The 10,703-nt window shown below is 35.5% G+C and overlaps 1 long non-coding RNA gene across 1 annotated transcript; it reads right to left on the reverse strand.

Moving 5' to 3' along the window:
- Nucleotides 1–1,513: 1,513 nt before the first annotated feature.
- On the reverse strand, nt 1,514–4,263 carry LOC127416401 (uncharacterized). The gene is made up of 3 exons (XR_007893101.1): nt 4,166–4,263; nt 2,126–2,212; nt 1,514–1,951 (listed from the first exon to the last, which is right to left on the reverse strand). It is a non-coding gene; the product is annotated as an uncharacterized LOC127416401 (long non-coding RNA).
- Between the last annotated feature and the right edge of the window lie 6,440 nt (nt 4,264–10,703).

The following is a 10,703-nucleotide window of genomic DNA, read 5'->3' on the forward strand; positions in this document are numbered from 1 at the left end:
AACCAAGAAATATGATCACATTAGCCCCGGTTTATCATCGTTACATTGACTACCTGTTAAATTTCCTATTAATTTTAAAATTCTAGATCCTTTTCATACTTGGCTCCTTAACTATGGAATAGTCTCCCTAACACTGTTCGAGATGCAGACACACTCACTCAGTTTAAGTCTAGACTGAAGACTCACTATTTAGCTAGGCATACACCTAATTTATCCTTCAACTCACAATTAGGCTGCTTTAATTAGGTCTGCCGGAACCAGAAACAGTGATCATGATCTATAACTCTGCAATAAATTGAATGGCATCTATGCTAATATTATTTTATTTGTTTCCCTGTCTCAACCTCGGGACTCCTATCCTGAGGTCACCAGAACCGGCCAGATCCAGCTCCATTCCTGCTTGGTGTTGGACTCCACTGCTACGTGTCTTTGTGTGATGATGACTAATAGCAGCCGGTTCCAGCCAAACATCACTTCAGTCTATTACGATGGACTTCAGAGGATGAATTGATGCCAACTCCAACCGTAAGACATGGGATACTTCATATGCCATAGCCTGAACCTTGGATTTAGGATAGACCTCACCGAAATTACCGGCCGTTTGAACTGCGATGCACCCAACTGATCTCTGCTTGTATCACCTCGGTCTACTGATGGACTACACTCTTGAAATGGAATACATAGACTATCAATTAACTGCCAACAAAACCCTTCATTAGCCAACTAACAAGGACAATTGCATCTATGTGAACTTCTGCAGTTAATCCAGGATGGACTTCAAAGACATTAGTCATTAATCTTACAGTTCATACAAAATCTTTGTTTTAAAGACTGACCCTTAACACTTACTTAGTTTAATCATTTTAAATCATGACTTGCACTACACTGAAAAAAATTCGGAGTGGGGTTTACTTGAAAAAACCTAGGAAACAATTTCCACGCAGAATTGCTAGTAAATTTAACAGACCTTAATTTCAAGTAAAGGTTACACACAATTCTGTTTTTTAATTAGAAATTCTCAAGTAAATTTAACGTTGCAATACTCTGCTTCAAGTAAATTTTACTGACTCTTAGTTTGTACACTTTACTCAAGCCATGTAGCATTGAATTAAGCCATGCAGACAGCAAAACGTACTAGCATTTCAATGTATTTTTTTACTAACAAGTTCTATTTATGCCCAAGTAATATTAACAACTTTTAACAAGATTTTTTAACATTAGTTGTATTCATTTGTGAAGTATTAATAATGATACTGTGTTTAATAATATCTGAACAAAAGCAAATATCATGAATTGACAGACAACATTTTACATCAACATATTTTTAATTAGTTTTTTAAAACTGTAAAAAACACTAACAAATGTATTTTTAAATACATCAATATTTTGGTCAAAGGATAAAAGAGAAAGGGTAGAACAAAACACCCAAACAACTGTCCACATCTCTTTTACATCTTTGTTCAGAGAACCTATATCTGGATCTATCTGCCTTTACATCTCCCCCTCGGTTTAGTTTTGTCTCTTTTTCACTATAATACTTGAAGTTAAAGTTTTCAGAACACAATTAATGTCTGCACAAAGGAACAAATACAAAATGTAAAAGTGTAAAATATTGAGTGTACACAACTAACAGATTTACATGAGTAGCTTAGTGTGCAAAGAGTGAACTTTTGGAGAATATTTTATAACATCCAGCTCAAGAAAGATCTTTTGAAACACTTCAAATGTGCTTCTCAGCTTTGAGGGATAGATGAAGTTCAGGGAGTAAATTAAACCCATGAGTAGAAGACACGCATTTGTGAGATTTTTTACATCCAACCAGCACCTCAGTTCCCTCAATGACAGTGATCACGTCGGCTGGAGTGGAACCTTCTGCTGCAGTGCTGCAAAGTACAATGATCTTCATCACATGTTCAGCGAAGCTATCTTTGATTATGTCTTTGCTGACATCCTGTCAAATACACAGTGTGAAGTGGTCAATATACTGTCCAATATATTGCATGTTGTCTTTGATTGTGCATGAAGTGATTCAGTGGGTGAAATTTAACAGTCCCCACAGACAACCTGTTCAGAATGTACACAACTATTTTTGAAATCATAGAAGAAATAAGATGTAAAAATGTACCTGGTAGTCTTTGATGAGCTCCTCAGATGATTCTCCCAGAAAGATAATGAGGCAGCGGATAATAGCATCTCGCCTACCTTCGTGTTGCTGTTAAAAACATAAGTCAGTTAATGTCATGACTAACTGTGTGCTCCTACATATATCTACAGAGACAGGAAGCAGCAAGATGTCAGACCACTCAGATGGTCCATTAATTAGGAATGTTGATGAATAATCGATGATCGATTATTTGTTGTTAATGATTTGATCGATAAAGCTTATTGATCTTGCCAACAGTTAGAGACAAGACTGTCTATACACATCCGTCACTTAGTTTGTCTATAGATGAACATTACATATACAGCATAAACCGTAATACTGTGTTAAACATGAAAAAAGCACTGCTGATCTGACGTTCTTCCTGTACCAACCACACCAACAATCATGTTAGTTCTCAGAGTGCATGAGGTTAATTCCCCAACACCAGTGTAGAGGTATGTTATTTACTTTATTCACACAGCGTGTTATTTTAATTATTTTCAATAAAAAAAGGTCTTAAATATCCCAAGATCTACATGAACTCGAATCTTTTTATTAACTCGAATCAGTATCTTCTAAACAAGAAATTATTAACAGTAAAACATTAACAGTAAATTAAACAATTCACAAAATTCATACTAATCAACCAGAATGTTTTAAAAATACACTGAGCTGAAAATATATTAAAGGGTCAGTTCACCCAAAAATGAAAATTCTCTCATCATTTACTCATCCTCATGATATCCCAGGTGTCTATGATATTCTTTCTTCACCAGAACACATCTGACGAAAAATACCTTCGCTTAGTAGGTCCTTAAAATGCAAGTGAATGGAGTATTATCTTTTGAAGATCCAAAAATGTAGTGTAAATGTAAAATCAAAGACAGTCAGCAAACGTCATCCATATGAATCCAGCGGTTAAAATAATATCTTCTAAAGCGATAAGATCGCTTTTGAAAGCAAAAAAGATAACTATTTAAGTACTTTAACTCTAAATCCTGCTTCCAGTCAGCAGTGGTATGCGCATGAACGTTATGGCATTCACACGTGAGAACTGAGGTATGTGCGACATTCCCGGAAGAGCAGCAGTGTTTATAACTTTGCAGTAGGAACACTGTACAGAAGCTTTGTTGGTTTTGGTTTAGATCTGTATTTGTATCTGTTTGTTTACTCACAATGGTGCATTTGTGTGCTTATTCTGGATGTCTCATCTGAGAGAAGAATGTGAGATTACGTCCGTAACAGGCCAACGTGAACACAAAAAACAGCGTGAACTGTGCGCTCTCATGAAGCTTGCAGGAAGCGATGATTTAGAGTTTAAAAAATAATACTTAAAATACTTAAATCTTAATCTTTTTTTGCACCAAACAATCATGTGACTTTAGTAGATATTAATTTAACTGCTGGAGTCATATGGATAACCTTTATGACTGTCTGTGAGTTTTGGAGCTTCATAAGTCTGATCACATTCTTCTAATGTGTTCTGCTGAAGATAGAAATTCATCCACACCTGGTATAACATGAGGGTGAGTAAATGAGAGAATTTTCATTTTTGGGTGAACTATCCATTCAAGATTAAAATGTCAACATTCATCCTTAAGTGTATTTATTTAAATGATATTAGAACAGTAGTCTACATGCACATACTTTGGTGGTTGTTTCATGTTTTCACATTTCCTTCTACAGTAAGGAATTTATCTCTGATACATTTTGTAGTTTTCAAGTTTGCATTAGAATGATTGGTTAGCCAATGTATAAATAAAGCTCTGATTAAAGAAAACTGTCTTGTATTTTTTTTTTCAAGCTGTTCACCACTTACAGTTTATTGTTTTTATTGTTAATAATTAATCCATTTTTTATGTATTAACATTAATGATTGTTGATTAAGAAATGTTCCTAAAATGTGTGTCCCTATCCATAACATATGCTACCCTGTCAAAAAAACAAACAAACAACAACAACAACAAAAAAAACAATTCTAAAAGATCACACAGAATTTGAGTGTAAATATGAAACTCTTACACTTGACTAAGTGAATCCAGCACACTTCTTATTTTTGTGCCAGCAACCCCACCCTTCATCTCAAATATGGCCAGGAGTTTTGGAGTATAGAAGTCCAGTTTTCCCAAAAATGTTCACTCCAGGTGAATCTCCTTAACTCATCCTTGACCTAAGACAAAGATTCAAACAAAATGTCATATATTACAGTGACAATAAAAACGATGTGCACCTTTAAATTTGGTTGCAGATTATTATTATCATCATTTTTTTTTTTTTAAATAATCACATTTTACTTTTTTGTCAACCATGTCCACTACACTAATGAAATAAACATATAATTGCAGAAATTACTTTCTAATAATCTTGCAGCCATACTTGCATAAAGATCTACACATTATTATAAAGGGACTGGACAAAGAGAACTATGGTTTACCTGAGATTCACTGAACAGAGCAGGCCTTCTCTCCATAAGGTCTGGAACAGCAGGGCAGTCTTCTAATCTTCGATATGATAAAGTCGTCTCCATTTTCTCACCACTAACAAACCTGATTGTTTTTCTTCTGAATTTCACGGAGTAGATCAGCTCTCTCCTCAAGTTTCCTCAGTTTCCCTAAATGGAAATTAATTTGTCACATGACATGACAGCCGCATAGATTCTGTATTGGAGACAGAAATGAGTTTCTATAGAATTAAATTCGTTCTTGAAAGAACGGATGTAGCACATGCGTGGTCACAAAAAAAAAAAAAAAAAAAAAAAAAAAAAAAAAAAAGGAACGAATCACTCTCTAAGTTACTCCTGAGTCATATAAAAGATTCGTTCAAAATAAATGAATCGTTTAACGACCCATCACTAATAGATAACGCTTGTAAGCGCCGCGGCAGGTCACCCCAGGACTGTAGAAAATAAAATAAAGGTGGTTGCATATCCGACGTGTAGTGGACGACATGAGCGTTATAAAATTAGGAAAAAAAAAAAGGAAAAAAAAAAAACTATCGACGGCGTCCAGCTCCGACTCCGGAGGCCGCTCAAATTTCTGCCGCGCCACGAGCTCAACTCGAATATTTTCCATTAAATTCGACCTAAATATTATCACAGGAGATTATTTACTCTAGCGTTATTCATTCGTGAAGAAGGGAAAAACGTTGGTAACTTCAGTGAACTGCTTCGACGAGCCTTGTGTTTGATACTTGTGCTTCGCCCTAGATTCTAGTCGGGTGTCCGACCGCCTTAAGCCAGTAAAAGTTACTAAATGGCTTCATTAGTGAATATTTTTTTCTCAGATGGCTACCACTTACCTTAGTTGAAAGAGATAAATCAAGGTGAACAGATTTTCGTTGGACAACTTCCCCGCTCAACCGTCTCTCTCTGTCTGAGCGCCAAATATGATGCCAGTGCGCATGTGCAGCTATTACCTAGTTGGGTATCCTACATTTTACTTGCATTTGGCAGTTTTTTGCATCAGTGTATAATCATGGTAAATATAACTTGGTATTTCCATTCAAATTTACGTACTGATCTGAGCCCGAAAAAATACAAGGAAACACCAAGTAACAAACTGAATTATATGTCACTTTTTGAAGTAGAAAGACCAACACAGTATTCAGTTGTAGAAAGTACTCCAATAACCTTGACTCTTTTTACAAGTACAAAAAAATCATTTTTTTTCAGTGAACTGAATTAGTCTTAGAGTCTTTAAAATGGACTTTTATGTATCTTAATTTTTCCTTCTTGTTAAAGCAAGGTATCAGTTAATGTCACCCAATAACGGATTCAGGACAATGATGCAACTTATCTGTTTATCATAATAGCATTAGATAGATAAGGAATCCTGTGGGCTAAGACGTTGAGATGGGGATTCCCAGGTTTAATTCCTGCATCTTTCTTTACCCTTTTGATGACATATAAAGCGCTTTCTCATTTTATTCCCATTTCAGCATTCCATCATCCCAGTGATCTAATATTCCATGACTGTTTAGTTTTCCTTTGTCCTCTCAAGCTGTCAGTATACAGTGATAGATGGGTGTAGGTAGGAATTAAGGGAGAAAGATGGAGGAATCTGCTCTCATTTTCTCTGTTGAGTTGCTAATCCCCAGCTGACATGTTCTGTGGATGTCTGCTCATCACTGATTCTTCCTCAGAGTGGCAGAAATCCTATTTACACTCTTACTATACTTTATTATGTATGACATGCCTGAGTGATAAAAACGGATGGTGTGGAGCCATTTAGCCATTCTGTCTCTTCTGAGAAGCATTGCTTGGAGAAACAAAAGAAGTTGTCAAAATTGTAGAGAATATCCCCATTGAAAAGACCAGCATTGCTGGTTAACAGCATATCTTGTGTTTTGCATGCTGGTCCCATAATAGGATGGTGTCCCCACTGAACTCTTAAAGGGACAATTTATTCATAAAGGGACAATTTACCCCAAAATGAAAAATTATGTCATCATTCACTCTCCCTCTTGCTGTTACAGACCCATATGACTTTCTATCTTCAATGGAGATTTTAGGCAGAATGACGTCCTCACTCACCATTCGCTTTCATTGCACCTTTTTGTCATACAATGAAAGTGAATGGTGACTCGGGATGTCATTCTGCCTAAAATATCTTTTTGTTTTCCATGAAAGAGAGAAAGTGGCACAAAGCCAGCATGAATTAAATCTGTGCTTGTGGTGCAGGTAGACAAATATTCTCCACAAATATGAGTTGGGGAAAAAACTTTTTATAAACCACCACAAGAACAAATGTGATTTATTTGAGCTGAAAGGATGATTATCATAACATGAAGAGCTGAAAAGGAACATTTAACTTTTAGTGGTTCAGCAAACACAATGAAAGGTTGCCTCTATTTCTTTAACCTCTTTAACCTCTTTTTCTTTAAGAGCTCTGTAAATATTAATTTAGTTTTGAAGAAACAGAGCTTCAGGGTATTCTAGTCTGACTCATCATTGCTGTTCTGGTAAATAAGGACATCCACAGAGGAAATTAACACTTTCTGAATTCTCTTTGATCTATTCAGAGCTGTAACAAGTGTGGGAGTTTATGTCTGGTTGAGAGAGAAACTGATATCACACCACAGTCAGTGCGTCTACTCAAAGATATTCAATTAATCCTGTTAAATTCTCCAAAATGGCACTCTCTGATCAAATTTCAGACTTTTATTTAAGAGACTGCTTTATTGTGAAAAGCTTTGGAAGGAAAGCCATTGATCCTCACTAGCTGAGTCACCACTACTAGCACCAGCAGGATTGCAAAACGGATTGTTTCCAAACAGGTGTTTCAAACACTCCTGCTTTTTCCTCCCCGACATACACTTTTAAAACTAGATGTAGTAATGATAAACAGGTTTAAATGCAGTAACTGATGCTAAAAACAAAGCTTTTATTTATTTATTTATTTATTTGATCAGAGATGCTACAGAAATATAGCTGCTATAAACATGCTAACAGCCAGCCAGTTGCCACAGTCACTGATTGTCCTTGATCATTTGAACGGGTCTTTTACCCATGAATGTAATTGTCCACCTTCACACCCATGTTCACCTGGATGGTTAAAGAGCAGCTCAGGCCTTCTCTGATACATTTATTTACCATTAAACTCATGCTGGCACAACCATCTGTCAGCTAACGCTGTAACATGGAGTCGTATTTTGAGATGCTCTTTAGAATATTAAAAGCCTTTACAATGCCTTTGAGTAATGACTGTCATCATCATTGGCTTTGAGAATTTATTTCAACAATAAAAAAAAAAATCAAGCTACTATATCACTCAGTGGAAATAGGTGATTTTGTGATATATTGTCCTGCTTGCAGATTGCTTGTTAAATTAGAAAACATAGCAAATACATAACTTACTGTGGCCTGGGGAGTTTCTTCTACTTTGTTGAAATAGTGCATATCTCAGTATCTTGAGAAGAGGCAAAAACTTGTATTTGACAATGTGATGTAAAAATAAAAACAATTCAACTTTATTCATTTGGCAGTTCACATTTCATAATGTATTGTAATGTAATGCACAATATTTAGAACTAGAAGAAGGGCAATTTGAAATATAGAGTTATATTCTGAAATACATTACTGTGCAAAAGTTTTAGGCACTTAAGCTGTTTCACAAAAACATTTGTCTTAAGATGGTTATTTATATCTTCAGCTTTAGTGTGTCAACAGGAAAAATACATTTTAGACTCCCAAACATTACTTTTGCAAATAGAAAAGATTAGAATAGAAGAACAGGGAGCCCTGCAAGAGATGGCATTGCTCCCACAGAGCCCCCCCACTGAACATCGAGTCAGTCTGAGATTACATGAAGAGACCGAAGCATTTGAGACAGCCTAAATAGATAGAAGAACTGTGGTGAATTCTTCAAGAATCTTGGAACATCCTATCTGCCAACAACCAAGAAAAACTGTGTCCAGGAGTACCTAGGAGAATTGGGGCTGTTTTAAAGGCAAAGGTGGTCACACCAAATATTGATTTAGCTTTTTTATGTTTACTGGACTTTATATGATGTTAATTGATAAATGAAAACTATTTATGGCATTATGTTTGAAGACATCCTCACTATGCAACATTTTTCACAAGTGCCTAAAACGTTTGCACAGTACTGTATATTGAAGTCTAAGGAGCATATTCAGAAATGGTTAAAAAAAAATTTGTACAAAAAAAAAAAAATAACAGTTTGAGAAATGTATGATCTATAATGTAGTTTCTAACTTGCATTATAAAGTTTTACACATTTTATTATCATTGAAGGTAAAGTAGTTCCTTTCAAAGGAATTATATTCTGAAATTGATTTGGCTTTCAGGTGAGGTTTCTTCTGAATGGATGCATTTTTTTAATTGTTAGTGTATTTTTGTATAGTGTGCTCTTTCCTTTCTGTTTTAAACAGAGGGTCAAGGTTTGGCTGATCAGCAATGTGTTCTCCTGCTGGTAGATGCCGTAACTACACAATTTTGGGGGCAAAATAAAAAAATGAAAAAGCATATTTTACCATTGACAGACATTAAAAGTAGCCGTGTATTAAATAATTATATTTGATCAGTCAAAGTCACACAAGAGTCACTTTTGCTGCTACTAAGGTTAGGGTTAGGTTTAGGGGTAAGGGTTGATTTAGGGTTTCTGTGGGATTCCAAAAAAACACAAAAAACTGCATATGAATGTTGCATGCAACTCTTGTGAGAGTGTTTGGAGATCAAGGGTTCCAATCATTGAGATGAATGGGAATGCCAACAGATCTCCTTAGTTAGAAACCATCTGAAGTTTAGTTTGCTGGTTCATAATAGTTTATCATTCATAACAGTTGAATTGCCTCTGAGTAATGCCTATTTCTTCAGTGCACTTCCTGACAAAATGCATCTTTGTCACAGCATGTTTTGTGAATCTACATGCCTTCCTTACAACTACAAATCACAAATAATTGAGTTAGCCTCTAATCTTTCCTGTTAATAGCTGTTCATAATTCAATTGCACCTCCATTGTAGTGTACTGTAATTTCAAGAGGCATTCTTCATGAATAATGCAAAACAGAGTTTTTTTCCCTCCTGTGCAATCTGTGGTGTGTTTGCATAGTCCCCAAAGGCCCCTGCGAGATCTCACACGAAGATGCTGTGCCAGTGCTAATACATTTCGTAACAGCCACAATTATGGCAGACTGACAGTTTTATCAATCAATTTACTGTATATTAGAAAGCCAAAGTCATTCTTAGATTCATTTTGTGGATTTCACCAGACAACAAACCAGATATCAGGGTGTCATGCTGCAGCTGGTATCTGTGAATTTATTTACAGCCTTCTAAGGCTTTTTCTTGGCCCTCTCTCCCCCTGCATTGCTTTATGTACGTGATCAATTATTTAGCATGCAGTTTTCTCAAGCGCTGCTTGCCTCCCGCTATGCTGAGCGGAAGGCTTCCTCCGCCTGCAAATGCTGCAGTGCTGTCATTCAACAAGATTCTAACAAAGGAGTTTAAATGTTCTGTTGCATCGCAATCATTGTGCACTTTTACATACACATATTTTTTGGAATATGGCGCCACAATTATTGGAATATATATGTATACTAATCAGCATATTCCAATTAAAAGAAATATTCATTATTTTCCTGCTATTATGTTCTCCAAATACTGGAGATGAAAACTTTTGGCCTTTCTGGCATTTATACCATTTATACTTATATACTATACATGTTTATTAATTCTGCACAGTAATTGAATCAACATGTTAATATTAATTCATATCCATAACAATAACATTCAATAGCTTGGTGAGTTGCAAAATAAAAGCGATAAGACTGTTATGAGGCTTTCATATGTTTTAATTGACTTATATTCATTTTTGTAACGGTGTCTGAATTCATTTTTGCATGAATTACTTTTCACCACTACCAATATCTTGTATGATCCAGAATTATAATTTTTTTAGGACATGCACAAATATAAATGCATTTTCTGTTATACTGGATATTCTGAATAAGATGTTTACCAGACTCAAAATTCAGATTAATTCAGATTAATACAGGTACATGCCAGCTAAAATATGTGAATATTCAACATTTTCTGCAGTTC

Source organism: Myxocyprinus asiaticus, chromosome 25, assembly GCF_019703515.2.
Source record: "Myxocyprinus asiaticus isolate MX2 ecotype Aquarium Trade chromosome 25, UBuf_Myxa_2, whole genome shotgun sequence".
NCBI lineage: Eukaryota > Metazoa > Chordata > Actinopteri > Cypriniformes > Catostomidae > Myxocyprinus > Myxocyprinus asiaticus.